The 16,709-nt window shown below is 43.5% G+C and overlaps 1 protein-coding gene across 4 annotated transcripts in view; it reads right to left on the bottom strand.

Moving 5' to 3' along the window:
• scara3 (scavenger receptor class A, member 3) overlaps nucleotides 1-16,709 on the bottom strand; it is an 81,799-nt gene that overhangs the window by 48,699 nt on the left and 16,391 nt on the right. The window lies entirely within an intron of this gene.

Genomic DNA, 16,709 nt, shown 5'->3' on the forward strand with positions numbered 1-16,709 from the left:
TAGCCATTTTGTGAATTGCAGGTCGAAGTTCAAAGTAAAGCTATTATCTAATTATGGATATGTTACCATTTGGGTGGCAGGGTGGAAATATATGTTTACCAAAGGAGGTGTGAGACGCTCCTTCCCTCCACTGGCCTGCAGGTCACCCTTGGGCTAAGTGTAGCACCTGCTTAACCCCCAATCAGGGTCATGTGAAGCCATGGGAGCAGGTGGTGGGTGGTCGTATGAGCAACCAGTGCAGATCACAAGTCCTGGTTATGCGACCACTGACACCAGGCAGACAATCTCTGAAGAGTATTGATAATGGCTGTGGTCACCCGTCTTGTAAAGACACTGCCCAGAAGAAGGTAATAGCAAGTTACTTCTGTAGAAACATTTGCCAAGAACAATCACGGTCATGGAAAGACCATATCATACAACACGGCACATAACAAACGAATGATACATTACACTGTACAGGACAACCCTGAGATCCGTTACCTGCACACATTCACAGGAATAACCGAAAAACAGTAGAATGTCACAGAAAAAATTATACATCAGCAGGTAACAGACGAACAAAGAGATTTTCACGACATGCAGGATGCAGGACATCCACCGAGATGCAACACTGAGCGTCATAGGAAGTCATTCCTGCCTGTGGCCATCAAACTTTACAACTCCTCCCTTGGAGTGTCAGACACTCTGAACCAATAGGCTGGTCCTGGACTTATTTCCACTTGGCATAATTTACTTATTATTATTTAATTATTCCTGGTTTTTATTTTGCTGTATTTCTACTCTGTTCTTGGTTGGTGCAACTGTAACAAAACCCAATTTCCCTCGGGATCAATAAAGTATGTCTGTCTGTCTGTAGCATTTAGGGAAGGAAAGACTTCAACCAACAGGCTCCTGAATCAGTGTGGATAACATCACTCACCTCAGTTCTGAACTGATTCCACAACCTGAGGACTCACTTTCAAGAATTCATCTTCTCAGTATTATTCATTTGTTTATTTATATTTGTTTTTCTTTCTATTTGCACAGTTTATCTTCTTTTACACATTGCCTCTTATCAGCAACACACACAAAATGCTGGAGGAACTCAGCAGTTCGGCCACAATCCATGGAATAGTGTAAACAGTCGGCATTTCAGGCCGTGACCCTTTATCCGGACCGGAAAGGAAAGGGAGAAAAAGTCGGAATATGAAGGTGGGGGGAGGGGAGGAAGAAGTAAAAGGTGGCAAGTGATTGGTGAAAGCGGGGGTGGGGGTGAAGTAAAGAGCTGGGAAGTTGATTGGCGAAGGAGATAGAGGGCTGGAGAAGGGGGTATCTGACAGGAGAGGACGGAAGACCATGGAAGAAAGGAAAGGGGGAGGAGCAGCAGAGGGAGTGATGGGCAGGTACAGGGAGAAAGTGTGCCAGGGAAATGGGCATGTGGAATGGTGAAGCGGTGGGGTGGGGGGTAATTACCCAAAGTTACTTTTTCAGGCTGCTTGTCAGTCTGTGTGAGAAGTCGTTTTATTAATTCTATTGTACTTCTTTGTTCTGCTGTGAATGCCTGCAAGGAAATGAATCTCAGGGTTGTACATGGTGATGTATATATACTTCGATGATAAATTTACTGTGAACTTTCAACTTGAACTTTGAACTTTGACTGAAAAACGACCAATGTGCAAAAGAAGACAAATGGTGCTTGTCAAACAACAAATAAATGTGACCCAATGATTCTCAAGGCACCAATTGAGCTGAACATTTTCACCATTGTTAAACAGACTTAAAAAATATTTCATTCATTGAAAAGTCAGTATAGGAATAAAGGCCCTATACTAATAGGGTTCCTTAAGTTGTTATAATCGGGAGCGGTAATGGGGATAACATCCCTCTACCTATTAAATGATCCCCAATGGCATTCACCCCAAATAGTCTCTGACACCCAAGTCCAGCTCCTGTCCTTCACAAGTGGCTTAGCTACTAAGCCCGACAGAATTGTTTCTGCTGACAGAAGAAGGGGTTAAGGCGGATACTGGCACCTTAAAACCAGTCATTTCGGCAGATGGGATTTGTCAGCTGTGGCTGGCAGCTCATCTCGGAGAAGGAAAATCCTGATCTCAAACTTCTGCTGCCTTGTGGCCATACCCTCTCATGGGGAAGGGTTCGGGAGCAAATCCCAAGGGAAAATTCCGGGGCTGGAGTCCCTAAGGCAGTCCTGCGTTGTGTTGAATGCAGACTGGCAACTCCTGCGATGCTGCTGGTACCAAACTGTATCAGTCTCTGCCGTTCCTTTGGGTTCATCAGTTACATGGAGAGGGGGAGCTTGCTCTCCATATCGTGCTGCCCAGGCTTGTGTGTCTGGACAGCTAGGACGCAATATCACTGGTCAACTCTGACCGATGGAGGCCTCAGACTCAGAGTAATAATAGACTCCATATTTGCTGTGTATTCAATATTTCAATAATATTTGAGTAATCATATATATTTTTTCACTGAAAATAAACTCGAAGTTACACTCCCTTTTCTGGCTCCCCCGTGTTTTCTTTGAATTATTTTAATACTTTGAAAATACAAAACATAAAAATATCAAGAAAAAATCCCTGATAGTGCGTCATCCCAATGAAGGGTCTCAGCCCAAAAAGTTGACTATTTATTCCTCTCCTTAGATGCTGCCTGGCCTGCTGACTTCCTCCAGCATTTTGTGTGTTTTGCTGTGGATTTCCAACATCTGCAGAATCTCATATTTATTATGCCAGTTGGATACATGGTATAATTAACTAACTCTAAAATTATGTTTTATTTTCAATCTGAGGTTTGTGAAAATATTCATTACAGCAGCCGGGTAAAATAAACACAAGACTACTGGAAATACTTAACAGGTCAGGTGGCATTGAATGGAAAGAAAAACAGAGTTAACGGTTCAGGATTAGTTCCCACGCTGGAAACTTTCCTGCTCTCTTTGGAAATACTTTTTTTCCATTTGGGAGATCAAATAATTTACAGGGATTCTGGTATGCTGTTTTGTAGGCAGAGATGGGGAAAACAGTGAAAGGTCACATACAGTACTGTGCAAAAATCTTAGGCACATATATACTGTATTTGTCAACGTGGAGCAGAGATGGAGTTTGTAAATCTGGAGACAGCAAAGGATGTTGGGAATGGTGAGGGTGGAGCGGGAGGGGTGTGGGACAGGTGGCAGAGACGGAGTGCTGGGGTTGGGAGGGGTGCTGAGGGTACAGACACACCCAGCCCTGAGACACAAGGCAAGTTCACTTGATTCCAAATAAATGGTTTATTCATCATTGCAGAATGTCTCTCTGGTACTTCCTTCTCCCTTCCCCTTTCCCCAACCATGATTTCCCTCTCCCAGTCCCCTTCCCACTCTCAGTCCACAATTGAGATATGTGCAATGAAACTTGGTTTATTTTTTGCGACAGCAGTACAGTGCAATACATAAAATTACTACGGTACTGTGGGCATCTGAGGCACCCTAGCTATCTCTTTCTACACACACACACACACACACACACACACACACACACACACACACACACACACACACACACACACACACACACACACACACACACACACACACACACACACACACTTAAATTTAATATCAGAGAATGTACACAGTTTACAACCTGAAATTCTTACTCTTCACAGACATTCACAAAACAGAAAAAAGCCCCAAAGAATGAATGATAGATAATGGTAGAACCTCAAAGTCCCCCTCACACACAAGCAGCAGCAAAAGCATCAACTCTCCCCCTCCACCTTCCCCTCCCCCCATTCGCTCCAGCAAGAGCATCAGCCGCCCCCCCCCCCCCACATGCAATCAATAGCAAAGCCCCCAGAGTCCATCAAAAACTACTGTCCATCCCAGCACCTCGACATCTCAGGCAGGCCCTCTCACTAATGAGGGAGAGAGAAAGATGTGCCCAAGACCTTTGCATGGTAACATACGGCATTCGTAGTTGTAGAAAATACTCACATGGAGGGTAAAGAGCCATATGAGTCAGAGGATTAATGCTTCAGGAGACCATGTTTAAACAGGAAAGCAGTATTATGTATGCCAACTATTATAGAAAAACTGGCAGGTACATATGGCGCTACCACCAGTAACCAGACAATCATTTCAATTAACTAATGCTCAATTCATTAAGGTGTCACCATTTACACTGAACCCCAAGGGGTAAGTACAAGTAAATGGGATACAAATACCCATGTCAAGATGCTGTCTGTTGACAACAGCTTAGCGTTTAACACAATCATTCCTACAGTTCTTACTATTTTTCCTTTCAGTTAGTCCTGACGAAGGGTCTCTGCCCGAAACGTCGACAGTGCTTCTCCCTATAGATGCTGCCTGGCCTGCTGCATTCCACCAGCATTTTGTGTGTATTCCTACAGTTCTGATTGTTAAGCTCCAGAACCTGGGCCTCTATTCCTCCCTCTGCAACTGGATCCTCAACTTCCTAACCAGAAGACCAGAATCTGTGCAGATTAGTGATAATATCTCCTCCTCACTGATGGTCAACACTGGTGCACCTCAGGGGTGTGTGCTTCGCGGACTGCTCTGCTCTCTCTATACCCATGACAGTGTGGTTAAGCATAGCTCCAATGCCATCTATAAATTTGCTGATGATACAACGATTGTCAGCAAATTTCAGAGGGTAGAAAGAGGGCATACAAGAGTGGGATATACCAGCTAGCTGAATGGTGTTGCAGCGACAACCTTGCACTGAATGTCAGTAAGGCCAAAGAACTGATTGTGAATTTCAAGAAGGGCAAGACGAGAGAACGCACACCAGTCCCCATAGCGGGATCAGAAGTGGAGAGAGTGAGCAATTTCAATCTCCTGGGTGTCAATATCTTTGAGGATATCAATATCTGAATGCACGAAGTGTCAGAAATAAGGCAGATGAGCTTGAAGTCCAGGTGCAAATGGGTAACTATGATGTTGTTGGGATAACGGAGACATGGCTGCAGGGAGATCAGACCTGGGAAATGAATGTACAAGGGTATACATGCTATCATAGGGACAGAAATGTGGGCAGAGGGGGTGGGGTGGCCCTGTTGGTGAGGAATGAGATTCAGTCCTTTGCAAGGGGGGACATAGGGTCAGGAGAAGTAGTGTCTGTGTGGATAGAACCGAGGAACAGTAAGGGCAAAAGGACCTAAATGGGTGTTGTCTACAGGCCACCAAACAGTAGCATGGATATTGGGAGCAAGTTGAATAGGGAGTTAACATTGGCATGTGGCAAAGGTAATGTCGCAGTAGTTATGGGGGATTTCAACATGCAGGTGAACTGGGAGAATCAGGTTGGTGCTGGACCACAGGATAGGGAGTTTGTAGAGTGCCTACGGGATGCATTCTTGGAACAGCTTGTACGAGAGCCAACCAGGGACAAGACTATTCTGGATTTAGTGTTAAGTAATGAACAGGATTTGATAAGAGATCTCGCAGTAAAGGAGCCATTAGGAGGTAGTGATCATAATATGATAAGTTTTTATCTGCAATTTGAGAAGGATAAGGGCAGCTCGGAGGTGTCAGTGTTGCAGATGAACAGGGGAAACTATGGAGCCATGAGGGAGGAGCTGGCCAAAGTTGACTGGACGGATAGCCTAGCAGAAAAGACAGTGGAACAGCAATGGCAGGTATTCTTGGGAATAATGCAAAATCAGTTCATCCCCCAGAGAAGGAAGGATTCAAAGGGGGGAAAGGGGCCACAGTGGTTGACAAAGGAAGTCAGAGATTGCATAGCATTAAAAAAAGGAAATATGACAGAGCTAAGGTGAGTGGGAGGACAGATGATTGGGAAATTTTTAAGGAACAACAAAACTTAACTAAAAAGACAATACGGGGAGAAAAAATGAGGTAAGAACGCAAGCTAGCCAGGAATATAAAGGAAGATAGCAAAAGCTTTTTTAGGTATGTGAAGAGAAAGAAGATAGTTAAGAACAATGTTGGGCCCTTGAAGAATGAATTGGGTGAAATTGTTATGGGAAACAGAGAAATGGCAGAAGAATTTAATGAGTACTTTAGATTTGTTTTCACTAAGGAAGACACAAGCAATCTCCCAAATGTATGGATGGGCCAAGGACATAGGGTAACAGAGGAAATGAAACAGATTGACATTCGGAAGGAAACGGTGATGAGTAGACTGATGGGACTGAAGGCTGACAAATCCCCAGGTCCAGATGGTCTGCACCCTAGGGTACTAAAGGAGGTGGCACTGGAAATTGCGGATGCATTGGTAATCATTTCCCAATGTTCCTTAGATTCAGGATCAGTTCCTGAGGATTGGAGAATGGCTAATGTTATCCCACTTTTTAAGAAAGGAGGAAGGGAGAAAACAGAGAACTATTGACCTGTCAGCCTGACATTGGTGGTGGGGAAGATGCTAGAGTCCATTATTAAGGATGAATAGTGGCATATCTAGATAGCAGTGATAGGATTGGGCTGAGCCAGCATGGATTTACCAAGGGTAAATCCTGCTTGACTAATCTGTTGGAGTTTTTCGAGGATGTAACCAGGAAGTTAGACGGGGGAGATCCAGTGGATGTAGTGTACCTCGATTTTCAGAAGGCATTTGATAAGGTCCCACATAGGAGATTGGTGGGTAAAATCAAAGCTCAGGGCATTGGGGGGAGGACATTGACATGGATAGAAAACTGGTTGGCAGATAGAAAGCAAAGGGTAGTGGTGAATGGGTGTTTCTTGGAATGGCAGGTGATGACTAGTGGGGTGCCACAGGGCTCAGTATTGGGACCACAGCTGTTTACCATTTACGTTAACGATTTGGATGAAGGCATAGAAAATGACATCAGCAAATTTGCTGATGATACTAAGCTGGGTGGCAGTGTGACGTGATGAGGATGTTAGGAGAATTCAGGGTGACTTGGATAGGCTGGGTGAGTGGGCAGATACTTGGCAGATGATGTTTAATGTGAATAAGTGTGAGGTTATCCACTTTGGGAGTAAGAACAGGAAGGCAGATTATTATCTGAACGGTGTAGAGTTAGGTAAGGGAGAAATACAAAGAGATCTAGGAGTCCTTGTTCATCAGGTCACTGAAGGTGAGTGAGCAAGTGCAGCAGGCAGTGAAGAAGGCTAATTGAATGTTGGCCTTTATTACAAAGGGAATTGAGTACAAGAGCAAGGAAATCCTCTTGCACTTGTACAGAGCCCTGGTGAGACCACACCTGGAGTATTGTGTACAGTTTTGGCCTCCAGGGTTAAGGAAGGACATCCTGGCTGTAGAGGAAGTGCAGCGTAGATTCACGAGGTTAATTCCTGGGATGTCTGGACTGTCTTACGCAGAGAGGTTAGAGAGACTGGGCTTGTACACGCTGGAATTAAGGAGATTGAGAGGGGATCTGATTGAAACATATAAGATTATTAAGGGATTGGACAAGATAGAGGCAGGAAATATGTTCCAGATACTGGGAGAGTCCAGTACCAGAGGGCATGGTTTGAGAATAAGGGGTAGGTCATTTAGGACAGAGTTAAGGAAAAACTTCTTCTCCCAGAGAGTTGTGGGGGTCTGGAATGCACTGCCTTGGAAGGTAGTGGAGGCCAATTCTCTGGATGCTTTCAAGAAGGAGCTAGATAGGTATCTTATGGATAGGGGAATCAAGGGATATGGGGACAAGGCAGGAACCGGGTATTGATAGTAGTTGATCAGCCATGATCTCAAAATGGCGGTGCAGGCTCGAAGGGCCGAATGGTCTACTTCTGCACCTATTGTCTATTGTCTATTGTCCTAACCTGGATGCAATATATTGATGTTGTCACAGCGGATTCGGCAGCACAGCAGATCCTGCAATTGCACTTGTGAACATGCATGTGTCAGCTAATTATTATTTCATTGTGAAGGTATTTAACTCCATTCTTTTCATCGTAGTCCTTGTCCAGACTTGAGCAAAGCACAGCAACGTTTTGCTGCCTGCTTGCATTAGGCCTTGCCTGAGAAATTGGACTGTCGGGTCAACTGACTCTGAAGACTAGCGGTATTCGTTTTATATTCAGTTATTCCTTTCAGCCGCAGTGCTGGCTTTGTTTCCCATTTGAGAGTTTTCGTTAATGGCCCTGTTTGGCCCAGCATAAGGATATGGCCCAAGTGCACAGCGAGAGTTACTGAAGGGGGTGGGGGGGCTACTGCACAGGATCGAAATAAGCTGCAAAGAGCTGTAAATTCAGTCAGCTCCATTATGGATACTAACCTCCACATTGTAGAGTCATAGAGAAGTACAGCACAGCAGAAGTCCCTTTGGCCCATCTAGTCCATGCCAAAACCAGTTAAACTGCCCACTCTCATCAACCTGCATCAGGACGGTAGCCTTCCATATCCCTACTATCCATGTACAACATATCCAAACTTTGAAATCAAGCTCGCATGGTCCACTTGTGCTGGCAGCTCATTCCACACTCTCACGATCCTCTGAGTCAAGACATTCCCCTTGTGTTCCCCTTAAACTTTCACCTTTTACCCTTAAAACCATGACCTCTGGTTGTAGTCCCTCTCAACTTCAGTAGAAAAAGCCCGCTTGCATCTACCCCATCTATACCCCTCATAATTCTGTACACCTCTGCCAAATCTCCCCTCAATCTACTGCGTTCCAAAGAATACAGTATACCTTCAAGGAGTGATGCCTTAAAAAGGTGGCATCCATCATTAAGGACCACATCACACAGGTCATGCCTTGTTCTCATTGCTACCTTCAGGAAGGAGGTGCAGAAGCCTGAAGGCACACATTCAATGATTCAGGAACAGCTTCTTCCCCTCAGCTATCCAATTTCTGAACTAACACCAAACCTCACTACTTATTTTTTTTTTTTACTTTTGCACTGCATATTATAAATACTCACACAATTACTGTAATCCATGTTTTTTCTCTGTTATTATGTATCTTACTGTACGGCTGCCACAAAGATAAATTTCATGGTTCTGTTTCTGTATTGTGCAATTCTACAACTCAAAATCCACCGTCAAGTTCATCACAGTGAGATAGGCTGACCAATTTTGCCACCATGTTAAATTTCTGAAAGTGCAGGAAACCTATGGATCTTCTGTATGATGCCAAGCAAAGACACAGCATGACTTCAAAGGCAAAGTTCAGAGTAAATTTATCATCAATGTACGAGGATGTTCTGGGTCTGAAGGACTGGAGTTATAAGGAAAGGTTGAATAGATTAGGATTTTATACCTTCAAACGTAGAAGATTGAGAGGGGATTTGATGGAGGTATACAAAATGCTGATAGAACAGTTGGGATGAACAGTGGCTTTGATGAACTCTAGATCAGGTCAGTTTGCAAGGCAGGAGGTGTGGTGGCTGATGCTTTTTCTCAGACCAGTGAGGGGAGGGGGAGAAGGTTGATACTTTGCTGCTGGAGGGAGGTTTGGGGGGTTCTAACGTTTTTCTGTTATTCAGTCTTTGGGGTTTTGTTACTATTTCGTTGACGTCTGTGAAGAGTAAGAATTTCTGGCTGTATACTGTGTGTACATTCTCAGATATTAACTGGAACCATTTGAACCATTGAGTGAGTGCAAGTAGGCTTTTACCACTGAGGTTGGGTGGGACTTACACTAGAGGTCATGGATTTGGGGCGAAAGGGGAAAAGTTTAAGGTGAACGTGAGGGAAACTTCTGCACTCAGAAGGCGGTGAGAGGGTAGAATGAGCTACCAGTTCAAGTGGTGCATATAAGCTCGATAAGTTTGGATTGGTACATGGATGGTAGACAGCTTAAATAGCTCTGCATAGACTAAATGGGCTGAAGGGCCTGTTACAGAGCTGTACTTTTCTATGGTTCTATGACTCTGCATATGTGCCACCATATACAACCCTGAGATTCATTTTCTTGCAGGCATTTACAGGAACTCTATAAAAACCAGACATTAATGAAAGGCTATCTGTTTCAGTGCTAGGTGCAAACACGGCAGGGTCACAGGCAATGTAGGACATTTAAGTCCTCACAAGAACCAGACCAAAGTGGAGTACAGAAGCAGCTTTGAAATCATTCATGAACTAAACAAATTATATCCTGGTTGGGTTGAGTTGTTCTCCAGTCTTTGCAATTAACTTGTAAACATTTCATCTCCATACGAGGAGACATCATCATCAACCACCTGAGCTACACATTTTCTGAATTATTTCCAAATTAAATCCTGCACAAGATGCTTCTTATGGAATTTTGATCTCAAGGTCTCTGGCACTAATCAAAATTTCATGGAGAATTTAGTGTTATTATTATGGTTTATGACACTACAGAGGTCTCTGGAGTTACCATGGCAACACCCTTTGTATGCAGCAGAACCTTGTTTGACCTCAATCCCAGCATGCCCTGTAATCATCTGGGAACATGACGCAGAAGACACCCAGACCTGTGCCATCAACAGGACTTGTTCTTCCATACCTCTGAACTGTGCCTCACCTAAAACTATCTCTAACACCTCCAACGAAGCCCTCTAGTATGTCCCTACACCAAACCTTGGATCGTAGAGTCCTTGGATTGGAAGATGTTATGGCTACAACATTTGCTTCACTTGGTATGTCTTTATTCATTCAACTCTGCTTCCATGAAGGGGTCAAATTTTCACAAACCTAACCAACACAAATGCTTAAAATGAGGAGAGGCATATACAAGGTGGATAGTAACAGTTTTTTCCTTCAGGTAGTTGAGTCCAAAACTAGGAAATGTGAGGTTAGTGTGAGAGGAGAAAGATTTAAACAACTTTGATCAAAACAGCAACAGCTTAGAGACAAGAGGTTAAAATTAGCAGAAATTATCTACATGAATACAGTATATACTGAATATCCATTGGAACACACCAAATCATCACTCGTGCAGTCAATTGGTTTAGAAGTCACATAATTAGCTAAATGGAGATCACCTGTATGCAGTCTAGGTTTTTCAATTGACTGTAGTAAAAATACACCTGTATCTGGAAGGTCCAACTGCTGGTGAGTCAGGATCCTGGTAAAAACTACACCATGAAGATAAAGGAATACTCCAAGCAACCCTGTGACAAGGTTATTGAAAAGCACAAGCACAAGCACAAGCACACGCCTCTGCTTGGTTTCTCAGGCCTGCACCGTGAAAGATTCTTGACAAGCCTCCACTTGGTTTCTAAGGCCTGTACAGAGAGAGGTTCTTGACAAAGCCTCTGCTTGGTTTCTAAGGCCTGTACAGAGAGAGGTTTTTGACAAAGCCTCTGCTTGGTTTCTCCAGCCTGCGCAGAGAGAGGTTCTTGACAAGGCCTCTGATTTGGTCTCTTGTTCCTGACTGCATAGTAAGAAGTGTGACAATCAGAGAAGCAAAGTGAAACAGATCTGCAGGACTCTGCAAAATTGCAGGACCTGGGTCATAGCCCTCCCATCCATATACTTATCCAAATGTCTCTTAAATGTTAAAATCAAACCTGCATACACCACTTGTGCTGGCAGCTCATTCCATTCTCTGAGTGAAGAAATTCCCCCTCAGATTCCCCCTTAAATATTTCATATTTCACCTTTAACCCATGATCTCCAGTTTTAGATCCACCCAACCTCAGTGGAAAAAGCCTGCTTCCATTTATCCTATGTATGCTCCTCATAATTTTGTATACTTCTATCAAATCTCCTCCCAATCTTCTACATTCCAAGGAATAAAGGCCTCGTATATACCAATAACTCATGCTCTTAAGGCTATTGGTTAAGATAGTTCTTCACTGAAGTGAGGAATAATATTTGCAACAATTAAAAAACTGGAACATGGTGGATTATTCAGCAATATCACAGACCGTGATTTTACAACAATTGCACAAAGGAACTTCTAAAATCTAAGTGAAAATCAAAAAAAAAGAAAGGTCACCGCCCTGAAACATTGACATTGCTTCCCCTTCCATGGGGGTGGCCTGCCCTTCTGAGTTTCCAGGTGAGAAGTTCAAGGGGAGCATGAAGGGAAACTTCTTCACTCAGAGGGTGGTGAGCGTGTGGAGCCAGCTGCCAGGAGAAATGGTGCATGTGAGCTTGATTTCAACACTTAAGAGAAGTTTGGCTAGGTACATGGATGGTAGGGGTATGGGTAGCTGGCATTACGGTGCAGGTTGATGGGAGTAGGCAGTTTCAATTGTTCAGCATGGACTGGATGGGCCACAGGACCTGTTTCTGTGCAGTACTGTTCTGTGAGTCTTTGACTCTGTGACTCTATTAGGTGTTCTTGTCTTCTAAAATGTGAACTAACCACCGTATTAGGATCATAAGACGTGGGAGCAGAACTAGGCCATTCAGCCCATCAAATTCCATCATGGCTAATTTATTACCCCTCTCAGCTCTGTTCTCCTGCCTTCTGACACCCCTACTAATCAAGAACCTATGAACGCCCGCTCTAATTACCCAATGGCTTGGCCTCCACCACAGCCATCTGTGGCAATGAATTCCACTGATTCAATACCCTCTGGCTAAAGAAGTCCCTCCTCATCTCAGCAGGTGGCAGTAGCAGGTTGGGGCAGAGAGGATGGAGGCAGGATATGGATGCTTTTGGCAGTGAACTGCCTGCCCAATCCAAGTTCAAGTTGGAGTTTAGGCCTGACAGGAAAGACCATCATGGAGAATGAAGTTACAATTTGCCAGGATGTTTCTGGTATCAGAAGGCAGGAGCTATAATGAGAGGTCGGACAAACTTGGTTTGTTTCGTCTGGAGCGCTGAGGCAGAGTGGAGATCTGATAGAGGTTTATAAGATTATGAGAGGCACAGATAGAGCAGACAGACAGGCAGTGTTTCTTTTTCCCAGGGTTGAAAAATTTACTACCAGATGGCATGCATTTGAGATCAAAGAAGATAATTTTAAGGGATATGTGAGAGGCAAGGGCTTTACAGAGGGTGGTGGGTGTCTAGAATGTGTGGCTAGAGGCAGATACATTCAGGACTTTTAAGAGACTTTTAAATTAAAGGATATGGACACTGTGCATACAGAAGGGATTAGTTTAGTTGACCATTTGATTACTAATTTATTTGGTTCAGCACATTGAGGGACAAAGGGCCTGTTCTTGTGCTGTAATGGTCTATGTTTGTATACAATTAGATAGAGCCTGGACAACTGGCAGATTCTTCTAGGGCGAGTCTTGGACCAGAAGACACGCACTCAAAGTAGAGGGATATCCATTTAGAACAGAGATGAGAAGACAGGTTTTTTTAGTTGGAGGGTGGTCAGTCTGTGGAGTTCATTGCCACAGACGGCTGTGATGGCCAGTTCATTGTGTATACTTAAAACAGAAGTTGATAGGTTCTTGATTAGACAGGGCATCAAAGGTTACGGGGAGATGGTAGGAACATGGGGTTGAAAGGGATAATAAATCAGCCATGATAATAAGGGTAATGACACAATTGTAAAGAGGAACTTCTGTATGCAAGAGGATTGGGAAAATCAGGTTGGTGTTGGATCACAAGAGAGGGAATTTGTTGAATGCTATGAGATGGCTTTTTAGAGCAGCTTATGTACGAGCCTACTCAGAGAAAGGCCATCTTGGATATTGTGTAATAACCCAGATCTTATTAGGGAGCTTAATGTAAAGGAACCCTTATGAGGCAGTGATCGTAATATGATTGAATTTATACTGCAATTTGAGAAGGAGAAGCACAAGTCACATGTGTCCGTATCACAATGGAATAAAGGGAATTACTGAGGCATGAGAGAGGAGTTTGCCCAGGTGGATTGGAGGAGGATACTGGCTGAGATGACGACAGAGCAGAGATGGCTGAAGTTTCTAGGAATAGTTTACAAGGTACCGGATAGATATGTCCCAATGAAGAAGTTCTCATATGGCAGGGGTAGGCAAATGCAGCTGACGAGGGAAGATAAGGATTGCATAAAAGCCAAGGAAAGTGCACATAAGGTAGCAAAAGTGAATGGGAAGTTGTATGATTGGGAAGCTTTTAAAATCCAACAAAAGTCAACTAAAAAAAAGCTACAAGAAGGGAAAAGATGAAATATGAAGGCATCTAGCCAATAATATAAAGCAGGATACCAAAGTTTTTCTATTTATATGAAGAGTAAAAGGGAGGTGAGAGTTATATATAACCATATAACCATATAACAATCACAGCACGGAAACAGGCCATTCCGGCCCTCCTAGTCCGTGCCGAACTCTTAATCTCACCTAGTCCCACCTACCCGCACTCAGCCCATAACCCTCCACTCCTTTCCTGTCCATATACCTATCCAATTTTACCTTAAATGACACAACTGAACTGGCCTCTACTACTTCTACAGGAAGCTCATTCCACACAGCTATCACTCTCTGAGTAAAGAAATACCCCCTCGTGTTTCCCTTAAACTTTTGCCCCCTAACTCTCAAATCATGTCCTCTCGTTTGAATCTCCCCTTCTCTCAATGGAAACAGTCTATTCACGTCAACTCTATCCATCCCTCTCAACATTTTAAATACCTCGATCAAATCCCCCCTCAATCTTCTACGCTCCAATGAATAGAGACCTAACTTGTTCCACCTTTCTCTGTAACTTAAGTGCTGAAACCCAGGTAACATCCTAGTAAATCGTCTCTGCACTCTCTCTAATTTATTGATATCTTTCCTATAATTCGGTGACCAGAACTGTACACAATATTCCAAATTTGGCCTTACCAATGCCTTGTACAATTTTAACATTACATCCCAACTTCTGTACTCAATGCTCTGATTTATAAAGGCCAGCATTCCAAAAGCCTTCTTCACCACCCTATCTACATGAGACTCCACCTTCAGGGAACTATGCACTGTTATTCCTAGATCTCTCTGTTCCACTGCATTCCTCAATGCCCTACCATTTATCCTGTATGTTGTATTTGGATTATTCCTGCCAAAATGTAGAACCTCACACTTCTCAGCATTAAACTCCATCTGCCAACGTTCAGCCCATTCTTCTAACCGGCATAAATCTCCCTGCAAGCTTTGAAAACCCACCTCGTTATCCACAACACCTCCTACCTTAGTATCATCAGCATACTTACTAATCCAATTTACCACCCCATCATCCAGATCATTTATGTATATTACAAACAACATTGGGCCCAAAACAGATCCCTGAGGCACCCCGCTAGTCACCGGCCTCCATCCCGATAAACAATTATCCACCACTACTCTCTGGCATCTCCCATCTAGCCACTGTTGAATCCATTTTATTACTTCAGCATTAATACCTAACGACTGAACCTTCTTAACTAACCTTCCATGTGGAACTTTGTCAAAGGCCTTGCTGAAGTTCATATAGACTACATCCACTGCCTTACTCTCGTCAACATTCCTCGTAACTACTTCAAAAAATTCAATAGTTGATATTGAACCACTGGAAAATGATGCTGGTGAGGTAGTATGAGGAACAAAGAAATAGCAAATGAACTTAATGGGTACTTTGCATCTGTCTTCACTGTGGAAGACACTAACAGTGTGCTAGATGTCTGTGAGTGTCAAGGAGCAGGAGTGAGTGCCATTGCTATTACAAAGGAAAAAGTGCTAGGCAAACTGAAAGGTCTTAAGGTGGATAAGTCACCTGGACCAGATGGACTACATCCCAGAGTCCTGAGAGAGGTTGCTGAAGAGATAATGGATGCATTGGTCATGATCTTTCAAGAATCACTTGATTTCGGCATGGTCCCAGAGGACTGGAAGATTGCAAACGTTGCTCCACTCTTTAAGAAGGGAGGAAGACAAAAGAAAGGAAATTATAGACCAGTTAGCCTAACCTCAGTGGTTGGTAAAGCAATGGAGTCTATTATCAAGGATGAGGTTTCAGGGTACTTGGAGACCAATGATAAAGTAAGTCAAAGTTAGCATGGTTTCTGTTAAGGGAAATCTTGCCTGACAAATCTGTTAGAGTTCTTCGAGGAAGTAACAAGCAGGTGGCAAAGGAGAGGCAATGGATGTAATTTACATGGATTTTCAGAAGGCATTTGAGAAGTGGCCACACATGAAGCTGCATTACAAGATAAAATCCTATGCCGTTTCAGGAAAGATACTGGCTTGGATAGAGGAATGGCTGATAGGTAGGAGGCAGCGAGTGGGAATAAAAAGGGCCTTTTCTGTTTGGCTGCCAGTGGCCAGTAGTGTTTCTCAGCGGTCAGCATTGGTACCACTACTTCTCACATTGTTTGTCAATGATTTGGATAATGGAATTGATGGCTTTGTGGTAAAGTCTGTGGGTGATACGAAGACAGGTGGAGGGGTAGGTAGTACTGAGGAAGCAATGTGATTGCAGCAGGACTTTAACAAATTGGAAGAATGGGCAAAAAAATGGCAGATGGAATACGGTGTTGGGAAATGCATGATAATACTTTTTAGTAAAAGGAACAATAGTGCTGACTATTATCTAAATGGTGAAAAGATTCAAACATCAGAGGTGCAGAGGGACTTGCAAGTCCTGTTGCAAGTCTCCCATAAGGTTAATTTACAGGTTGAGTCTGTGGTAAAGGCAGAAAATGCAATGTTGGCATTTATTTTGAGGGGAATAGAATATAAAAGCAAGGAGATAATGCTGAGCCTTTATAAGACACTTGCGGTATTGTCGACAGTTTTGGGTCCCATCTCTCAGAAGGGATGTGTTGTTATTGGAGTGAGTCCAGAGGAGGTTCACCAGGATGATTCTGGAATGAAGGGGTTAACATGAGGAGTGTTTGGCAGCTTTGGGCCTGTACTCACTGGAATTTAGAAGAATGTGGGGGTGGGTTCTCATTGAATCTCATCTCTATCGAATGT

This window comes from Hemitrygon akajei, chromosome 9 (genome assembly GCF_048418815.1).
Source record: "Hemitrygon akajei chromosome 9, sHemAka1.3, whole genome shotgun sequence".
Lineage (NCBI taxonomy): Eukaryota > Metazoa > Chordata > Chondrichthyes > Myliobatiformes > Dasyatidae > Hemitrygon > Hemitrygon akajei.